This window comes from Rhinoderma darwinii, chromosome 1 (genome assembly GCF_050947455.1).
Source record: "Rhinoderma darwinii isolate aRhiDar2 chromosome 1, aRhiDar2.hap1, whole genome shotgun sequence".
Lineage (NCBI taxonomy): Eukaryota > Metazoa > Chordata > Amphibia > Anura > Rhinodermatidae > Rhinoderma > Rhinoderma darwinii.
The window spans coordinates 185,675,057-185,685,858 of NC_134687.1; positions in this window are offsets into that span (position 1 = coordinate 185,675,057).

Sequence of the window (10,802 nt, forward strand, 5' to 3'; positions counted from 1 at the left end):
ATTTAGGAGTATGATCTAGGGTGTAGATTAATTTAGGGTCTGGTCTGGATTCTCAATTAATTTAGGGGTCTGGTCTAAGGTCTGAATTTATTTGTTATGCTATCGAGACTGGGTGGGCTGCAGAAGTGAGGGGCCAAAGATGTCAGCATCTAAGGTGTAGATTAATCTAGCGTTCTGATCTGGAGTCTGAATTAATTTAGGGGTCTGGTCTGGAGTCTGCATTCATTTAGGGGTCTGATATGGGGTCTGTTTTAACTTAAATGTCTGATCTGTGGTCTGCATCAATTTAGGGGTCTGATCTGGGGTCTGCATCAATTTAGGTGTCTGGTCTGGGGTCTGAATATATTTAGGGGTCTGGTCTGGGGTCTGGATTAATTTAAGGGTCTGGTCTGAGATCTAGATGCATTTAGATGGTCTCGTCTGGGGTTTGAATTTATTTAGGGGTCTGGTCTTGTCTGGGGTCTGAATTTATTTAGGGGTCAGAACTTAATTAAATTTGTTTTGGGCTAGGGTTTACATTAATTTAGGGGTCTGGTCTGGGGTCTGAATTAAGTTAGTAGTCTGTTCTGGGGTGTAGATTAATTTAGGTATCTGGTCTGGAGGCTGAATTAATTTAGGGGTCTCGTCTGGGGTTTGGATTTATTTTTTGTTGTTATAGAGGCTGGGGATGGCTGGAGAAGCGAGGGGCCAAAGATGTCAGCAACAAACTCTGCAGTGGTCAGTAGAAGTCTATGTCGGCTCTACTCTGTTATTTCTACTGGCAATGTATGGCTGCATGGAGATTTTTTTGTAGCACATTTAATTGATTTCAGCTATTGAGCTACAGCTGCCATACAAAGCAATACATTAAGTTGCAAGCAATCTTGCGGACTGCAGCAATCAAGTAGCACTACAAAAAGTCTCTATGTAGCTCTAGCCTAATTGAGAACTGAGTGTTACCATACCCCTCGTCAAGAGGATGTGTCCCGACACAATATGAGGCCCTGTTTACATCTGTATCGGAGGTTCAGTTAGGAGCCTCTGTCACTGCCGCCTGCAGCGCTATTTTGTCTGGCAATATGACAGAAACTATGACGAAAACCCGATGGAACCCATTAAAGTCAATCAGTTTCATCGGGCATCGTTGGTTTCCGTTGATGGATCCTGCGCTTTCGTTATTCTTGCTGTTCTGCACCTGTGACAGAGCAGAACAATGGAAATGGCAAATGCAAGTGTGAACACAGCCTGATACTGTCAGCGATGATTGGACAGTGTTGTGAACTTCACACTTGCGTCTTGTTTTCGGATCCATTATGATTAATTATGATTAAAAAAATGTAACCTTATTTTGACTTATGATAGATCTGTCTGGTTTCCGTCAGCTATTGTCAGGGTCACTTCCTTCTCCCTGTTATTCCACACCGAATAGCCACCTCTGTAAATTGGAAACTGAGGGCATGCATGGAAGACATGTACCAGACAGACAAATGTTGGTAGAGATCCTCCCTCAGTGAGACAGGAAGTACAACTAACTTTATTGAACAAAGAGGTTACAAAAAAAATCTTCTCTGTAGGAAGAAGACGTACTTAAGCCCTATTGGCTCTATTCAGCTCTAAGTTCATCTGTACACTCCTCTTGCATTCCAGGGGCGGTGTCTCCATAGGCCTGTTTCTGATGCAGGCTCCATCTTGTTTCATTCAAGTTCTTTGTGGAATATTCTGATATTTACATCATATAAAGTAATAATATTTTTGCAAGCAATATACAGGCTAATGATCCCTGACACTATCAGTTTTTTTTTTTACTGGATAGCACAGCGTAGCATGCTACGCTAATTTGATTATCAAAAAGAAACGTGAGGCTTTATTCACATCTGCAATGGACTCTTCTAATATTCTGTCATATTTGCCAGATAAAATAGCAAAGCATGCAGCGCTATTTTGTCCAGCAAAATGACTGAAACCATGACGAAAACCCAACAGAACCCATGTGACAGGTTTGGCATTTCCGTTTATCTTGTTATTCTGTTCCTATGATGAAACAGAAAAATGGAAAGCCTAGAACAGATGTGATCGGAGCTTAAATCTGACAGAAAAGGACTTTTTAGGCTGTGTTTACATCTGCGCTGGAGGCTTTTTTAGGATTCCATAAAAAAAAACCTGCACAAAATAGCTACATGTAGCCCTTTTTTGATCAGCTAAAAGGACGTAAACCATAATGGAAACCTAGTGGAATCCAGTTAAGGTTATGTTTTCCGTCAGGTGCCGTTAGTGTCCATAATGCAGTGTATTCGTCACTGCCGTCATTTTTGTTATTCTACTCCTGTGATAGAGAAGAAAAATGGAAATTACCAACATGATGTGATGTGATGTGACTAGGGCCTTTGACATATACCTTTGACAAAAGGAATGATAAAACCAGTTGTCAATTTTTTTCATACAAGCAGGAAAAGGGCATATCCATCGATGGTTGTCAGTCATAGGACTTCTTCAGACTTCAAATTGCTCCAGAATCACAGCATAAAGCCGGTCCGCTGGGCACTAGATAGGTGTATTCCTATACCTCTAGCCAGCCAAGGGACTATGGTCTACTTGATTGGCCATTAATATTTTGCGGTTCACCAAGTGATATTCATGTCTCAGATTTCTGATATTTGCAATAATAAAAGCACCAGTATACCAAAAGACGTTGAAGAAGTTGTAATTGTGACTAGGCTCTAGTGTCAGAGGGGAAAGGATGGTAAAAAAACACTCTGGTTAATAAAATAAAAATCAGCCGTCACATTATATATATATATATATATATATATACAGTGAAGGAAATAAGTATTTGATCCCTTGCTGATTTTGTAAGTTTGCCCACTGTCAAAGACATGAACGGTCTAGAATTTTTAGGCTAGGTTAATTTTACCAGTGAGAGATAGATTATATAAAAAAAAGAAAAGAAAATCACATTGTCAAAATTATATATATTTATTTGCATTGTGCACAGAGAAATAAGTATTTGATCCCTTTGGCAAACAAGACTTAATACTTGGTGGCAAAACCCTTGTTGGCAAGCACGGCAGTCAGACATTTTTTGTAGTTGATGATGAGGTTTGCACACATGTTGTAATGGCAGGGGGTAGGGAGACGGACAAGTGAGCCCTAATCTACCCGCCACTCTGTCCCTGCCTACTTGCAATGACCCGCCCTAGGCGACGGGGTACAACTGGGCGGCGGTCCCTGCGCTCAGTAAGTGCACAACAAACATACAAAGGAACACAAGCAAGGAAAAGGGGCCGTTGCCCACGGCAACACCGTGAGCAACCAGAGTGGTGAACGAGCCGAGTCAAGCCAGGAGTGTGCGAGGTACAAAACGAAAAGCAGAAGAGTAGTCGGTAAGCCAGGGTCTGTATGGAGCAGGATCAAAAATAGCAGGAGCTGAAGCTGGGCCAGGAAACCACAAGGAAAGAATCACAAGCACCGAGGGACAGGAAGTGCAGGCTTAAATAGACCGAGGGCGGGAGCTAGCTGAGTCTGGCCAGGTTATGATAGGCTCTCCCACTCCTAAGCCTGCCAGCCTGAATGGTGGAAGCAGGAGTCAGTCTCAGGGATGTATTCTCAGGTGCTGACTGATTAGTTCTGGGAGTTAACCCCGAAGCTGTGCCTGGCAGATCCTTTACAGTACCCCCCCTTTTATGAGGGGCCACCAGACCCTTTCTAAGTGGACCTGGCTTACTGGGGAAACGCAGGTGGAACCTCCTGACCAATACCCCAGCGTGAACATCCCGGGCGGCTACCCAAGTCCTCTCCTCGGGCCCGTATCCTCTCCAATGGACGAGGTACTGAAGGGAGCCTTGGACCATCTTGCTGTCCACAATCCTGGCCACCTCGAATTCCACCCCCTCAGGGGTGAGGATGGGAACAGGAGGTCTCCTCGAGGGAGCCAAGGACGGGGAGCAGCGTTTGAGGAGGGAGGCATGAAACACGTCGTGTATCCGAAAAGACGGGGGTAACTCCAGCCGGAATGAGACAGGATTGAGGACCTCAATGACCTTATACGGCCCAATAAACCGGGGAGCAAACTTCTTGGACGGAACCTTGAGACGCAAGTTCCTAGACGGCAACCACACCAGATCCCCGACCGTAAACAGGGGGTTAGCAGAACGTTTTTTATCAGCCTGAGTTTTTTGTACGCTCTGGGACACCTCTAGGTTTTTCTGAACCTGGGCCCAGACTGTGCACAGTTCCCGATGAACGACCTCTACCTCGGGATTGTTGGAACTACCAGGTGAAACGGAGGAGAACCGTGGATTAAACCCAAAATTACAAAAAAAAGGAGAGACCCCTGACGAGTTACTGACCCGGTTATTAAGGGAAAATTCGGCGAGGGGAATGAAAGAGACCCAATCAAATTGACAGTCAGAGACAAAACACCTTAAGTATTGTTCTAGAGATTGATTAGTCCTCTCCGTTTGGCCATTGGTTTCAGGATGGAAGGCAGAGGAGAAGGACAGATCAATCCCCAACTTCATACAGAAGGCTCTCCAAAACAATGAAACAAATTGTACCCCTCTGTCCGAAAAAAATATTGACAGGGACCCCATGGAGACGCAGGATGTGTTTGACAAACAAGGTAGCCAACGTTTTGGCGTTGGGTAGTTTCTTGAGGGGCACAAAGTGGCACATCTTACTGAAGCGGTCCACCACCACCCACACCACCGACTTGCCTTGGGATGGAGGCAAATCGGTGATAAAATCCATGGAGATATGTGTCCAAGGTCTCTGGGGAATGGGCAACGAACGCAGTAAGCCCGCTGGTCGGGACCTGGGAGTCTTGGACCTAGCACAAACCTCACAAGCGGCGACGTAGGCCTTAACGTCTTTAGGCAACCCAGGCCACCAATAATTTCTGGTAATGAGGTGTTTGGTACCCAGGATGCCTGGATGGCCAGATAGTGCGAAGTCATGATTTTCCCTAAGTACCCTTAGCCGGAATTGCAGGGGAACAAACAGCTTGTTCTCAGGAAGGTTCCCGGGAGCTGCACCTTGATCAGCAGCAATATCAGAGACTAAATCAGAATCGATCGAGGAAATGATTATACCTGGAGGCAAAATACAAGCAGGATCTTCCTCCGAAGGAGGGCTGGCCATGAAGCTACGCGACAGTGCATCAGCCTTAATATTTTTAGACCCAGCCCTATAGGTAACCAAAAAATTGAATCTGGTAAAAAATAACGCCCATCCAGCTTGTCTCGGGTTTAGCCTCCGGGCAGATTCTAGGAAAACCAGATTCTTGTGGTCGGTAAGGACCGTTACCTGGTGCCTAGCCCCCTCCAGGAAGTGGCGCCACTCTTCAAATGCCCATTTAATGGCTAAGAGTTCGCGGTTGCCAATATCATAGTTACTTTCAGTTGGCGAAAACTTCCTGGAGAAGTAGGCACAGGGGCGGAGATGGGTGAGGGACCTGGTACCCTGGGACAAGACAGCCCCCACTCCCACCTCAGATGCGTCAACTTCCACGATAAATGGCTCCATTTGGTGGGGCTGAACCAGCACCGGGGCCGAGACAAAACACTTCTTAAGGACCTCAAAAGCCTGGACAGCCTCAGGAGGCCAGTGGAGGAGATCAGCACCTTTGCGAGTGAGGTCCGTAAGGGGCTTAGCGATGACCGAGAAGTTAGCAATAAATCTCCTGTAATAATTAGCGAACCCCAAAAAACACTGTAACGCCTTCAGGGAGGCAGGTTAGACCCATTCCGCCACAGCCTGAACCTTGGTGGGGTCCATGCGGAATTCATGAGGAGTGAGGATTTGACCCAAAAATGGAATCTCCTGTACCCCAAACACACATTTTTCGCTTTTGGCAAACAGTTTGTTTTCCCGAAGGACCTGGAGCACCTTCCTGACATGCTCAATGTGGGAGGACCAGTCCTTGGAAAACACCAGTATGTCATCAAGGTACACTACCAGAAAAATCCCCAGGTAATTTCTCAAAATCTCATTTATGAAATTCTGGAAGACCGCAGGGGCATTACACAACCCAAAGGGCATGACGAGGTATTCGAAATGGCCTTCGGGCGTGTTAAACGCAGTCTTCCACTCATCCCCCTCTTTGATGCGAATAAGGTTATACGCCCCCCGTAGATCCAATTTAGAAAACCATTGGGCCCCCTGAACCTGATTAAAGAGATCAGGAATCAAAGGAAGGGGATACTGGTTCCTTACCGTGACCTTATTCAGGCTACGGTAGTCAATGCATGGCCTAAGACCACCATCCTTCTTCCCCACGAAGAAGAAGCCAGCACCTACCGGAGAAGAAGAGGGACGAATGTAACCCTTGGCCAGGGATTCCTGGATATACACTCTCATAGCTTCACGTTCGGGACAAGAAAGATTAAATATCCTACCCTTAGGAAGCTTAGCTCCTGGTACCAATTCGATAGCGCAATCGTATTCTCTATGAGGAGGTAACACTTCGGAGGCCTCCCTAGAGAAAACATCAGCAAAGTCCTGAACAATCTCGGGTAGCGTATTCGCCTCCTTAGGGGGAGAAATAGAATTAAAAGAATAACATGACATACAACATTCATTACCCCATTTGGTTAGCTCCCCAGTATTCCAGTCAAACGTGGGATTATGCAACTGCAACCAGGGAAGACCTAGAACCAAATCGTACGATAATCCCTGCATCAACAGTACAGAGCATTGCTCCAAATGCATGGAGCCAACAAGGAGTTCAAAAACAGGGGTATGCTGTGTAAAATAACCATTAGCAAGAGGAGTGGAGTCGATACCCACTACCGGGACAGGTTTAGGCAAATCAATCAGAGGCATAGCAAGGGACATAGCAAATTCCACAGACATGATATTAGTAGAGGACCCAGAATCCACAAAGGCACTGCCGGTAGCAGACCTACCACCAAAAGAGACCTGAAAGGGAAGCAAGATCTTAGTACGTTTCATATTTACGGGAAATACCTGTGCGCCCAAGTGACCTCCCCGATGATCACTTAGACGCGGAAGTTATCTGGCTGCAATCTTACGCTTAGGACAGTTGTTCACTTGATGTTTGTCGTCCCCACAGTAGAAGCAGAGACCATTCTTCCTGCGGAATTCTCTACGTTGTTGGGGGGACACGGAGGCCCCGAGTTGCATAGGTATCTCTGAATCTTTAGGGGAGGAACGAAGCAACGGAGCTTCGGGAGGCATCATGGGGGAGTCGGAGGAGAAAACACATAAACGTTCACGTTGTCGTTCCCTGAGACGTCGGTCAAGTCGTACCGCTAAAGCCATAACCTGGTCTAGGGAGTCAGAAGAGGGATAGCTAACTAGCAGGTCTTTCAGGGCATTCGACAGACCCAACCTAAACTGGCACCTTAAGGCAGGGTCATTCCACCGAGAAGCTACGCACCACTTCCGAAAGTCAGAGCAATACTCCTCAACAGGTCTCTTACCCTGACGTAAGGTCACCAGCTGACCCTCGGCAAAGGCAGTCCTGTCAGTCTCGTCATAAATAAGTCAGAGAGCAGAAAAGAAACAATCAACGGAGGAAAGTTCAGGGGCGTCAGGAGCCAAGGAGAAGGCCCACTCTTGGGGCCCTTCCTGGAGCCGGGACATAATTATACCCACCCGCTGGCTCTCAGAACCTGAGGAATGAAGCTTTAAACGAAAGTAAAGCCTACAACTCTCCCGAAAGGAGAGAAAAGCCCTCCGGTCCCCTGAGAACCGGTCGGGCAACTTGAGGTGGGGTTCAAGAGGTGCGGTGAGGGGAACTACCAGGGTAGCATCAGGCTGGTTGACCCTCTGAGCCAGGGCCTGGACCTGTAGGGAGAGACCCTGCATTTGCTGAGCCAGGGTCTCACGGGGATCCATAGTGATGTCAGGGACCAGGGGTAGACTAGGTATGGGCTTGTGATTATGTAATGGCAGGGGGTAGGGAGACGGACAAGTGAGCCCTAATCTACCCGCCACTCTGTCCCTGCCTACTTGCAATGACCCGCCCTAGGCGACGGGGTACAACTGGGCGGCGGTCCCTGCGCTCAGTAAGTGCACGACAAACACGACAAACATACAAAGGAACACAAGCAAGGAAAAGGGGCCGTTGCCCACGGCAACACCGTGAGCAACCAGAGTGGTGAACGAGCCGAGTCAAGCCAGGAGTGTGCGAGGTACAAAACGAAAAGCAGAAGAGTAGTCGGTAAGCCAGGGTCTGTATGGAGCAGGATCAAAAATAGCAGGAGCTGAAGCTGGGCCATGAAACCACAAGGAAAGAATCACAAGCACCGAGGGACAGGAAGTGCAGGCTTAAATAGACCGAGGGCGGGAGCTAGCTGAGTCTGGCCAGGTTACGATAGGCTCTCCCACTCCTAAGCCTGCCAGCCTGAATGGTGGAAGCAGGAGTCAGTCTCAGGGATGTATTCTCAGGTGCTGACTGATTAGTTCTGGGAGTTAACCCCGAAGCTGTGCCTGGCAGATCCTTTACACATGTTAGATGGAATTTTGGCCCACTCCTCTTTGCAGATCATCTGTAAATCATTAAGATTTCGAGGCTGTCGCTTGGCAACTCGGATCTTCAGCTCCCTCCATAAGTTTTCGATGGGATTAAGGTCTGGAGACTGGCTAGGCCACTCCATGACCTTAATGTGCTTCTTTTTGAGCCACTCCTTTGTTGCCTTGGCTGTATGTTTCGGGTCATTGTCGTGCTGGAAGACACAGCCAGGAGCCATTTTTAATGTCCTGGTGGAGGGAAGGAGGTTGTCACTCAGGATTTGACGGTACATGGCTCCATCCATTCTCCCATTGATGCGGTGAAGTAGTCCTGTGCCCTTAGCAGAGAAACACCCCCAAAACATAATGTTTGCACCTTCATGCTTGACAGTGGGGACGGTGTTCTTTGGGTCATAGGCAGCATTTCTCTTCCTCCAAACACGGCGAGTTGAGTTAATGCCAAAGCTCAATTTTAGTCTCATCTGACCACAGCACCTTCTCCCAATCACTCTCAGAATCATCCAGATGTTCATTTGCAAACTTCAGAAGGGCCTGTACATGTGCCTTCTTGAGCAGGGGGACCTTGCGGGCACTGCAGGATTTTAATCCATTACGGCGTAATGTGTTACGAATGGTTTTCTTGGTGACTGTGGTCCCAGCTGCCTTGAGATCATTAACAAGTTCCCCCCGTGTAGTTTTCGGCTGAGCTCTCACCTTCCTCAGGATCAAGGATACCCCACGAGGTGAGATTTTGCATGGAGCCCCAGATCGATGTCGATTGACAGTCATTTTGTATGTCTTCCATTTTCTTACTATTGCACCAACAGTTGTCTCCTTCTCACCCAGCGTCTTACTTATGGTTTTGTAGGCCATTCCAGCCTTGTGCAGGTCTATGATCTTGTCCCTGACATCCTTAGAAAGCTCTTTGGTCTTGCCCATGTTGTAGAGGTTAGAGTCAGACTGATTAATTGAGTCTGTGGACAGGAGTCTTTTATACAGGTGACAATTTAAGACAGCTGTCTTTATTGCAGGCACCAAGTTGATTTGGAGCGTGTAACTGGTCTGGAGGAGGCTGAACTCTTAATGGTTGGTAGGGGATCAAATACTTATTTCTCTGTGCACAATGCAAATAAATATATATAATTTTGTCTATGTGATTTTCAGTTTTTTTTTTTATATAATCTATCTCTCACTGGTAAAATTAACCTAGCCTAAAAATTCTAGACTGTTCATGTCTTTGACAGTGGGCAAACTTACAAAATCAGCAAGGGATCAAATACTTATTTCCTTCACTGTATATATATATATATATATATATATATATATATATATATATATATATGTGCCTTACCACCATTGTTCCTCCTGATAATTGCCGTTACTATATATTTTCTACATTACAGCAGGCCAGTATTTAGTTAGTGGTAGATTAATAACATTTTAAACTGGCAGACGTAAATGGTGTGTCATAAGCCTAACTAACATAAAAATTAAGTATTAATGCAGCTCAACGGTGTAGTATTAGTATCCTGCAAGGGGGTAGTCATCAATGTAACATTATGTGATTATATGTTTAGGTATATACTGACTCCCAAGCGGCTCTGGACAGCACTTCACCACTGCTCTATTGGTATGGTCAGCACAGGCTTCTGCTGCGGCCTAGTAGAGGATCTTTGTTCAGCATCATATGATTCGGATAAAAGAAACTTTGAGGGCTTATAGAGCTCCATGATTCTAGTCAAAAGCTGACATTTTAGTGACTAATATATGGCAGTGCAGTAAAGCAGTAGTTTGAAAGTGTGATTCCATATTACATAATCTCCACAATGATGTACTTGAATGGATTTTATTTTACTATGATGATTTATACTTCATTTAAAAATATAAATAGATATTCCCTGAACCCCGCGGTCATAGATTGTGTATAGCATAATGTCAGAATTTATGGAGGCACAAAACCTCATTGGAGGGAAGTCCAGGTACTATTTTAACTATTTCATATTATCATTTATTTTTATATTTCATTTCCATGCATTGAGAAACTAATTATATTGATTTACTGTTTCAGAGCCACATACAATTATACAAGCAAGGTGCGCAAATGTATCTGTTCTTTTAAATCTTTTATCTGCTTTTCCGAAGATAATTGCAGGCTCATTGTAGTAGCAAACAGGTATGGAATTGTAATTTAGAAAGAAAATTGATTAGTACAATATAAAATCTAGTAGCAGACAAAGCAGATCTAAGCACTCGCAGAGGGGTTTGTGTGATCGAATGTATATACATGTGTGTATTTATGTGTATGTGTGCGTATTTGTTTGTTTACATATAAAATTGTATTTGCTACAGTT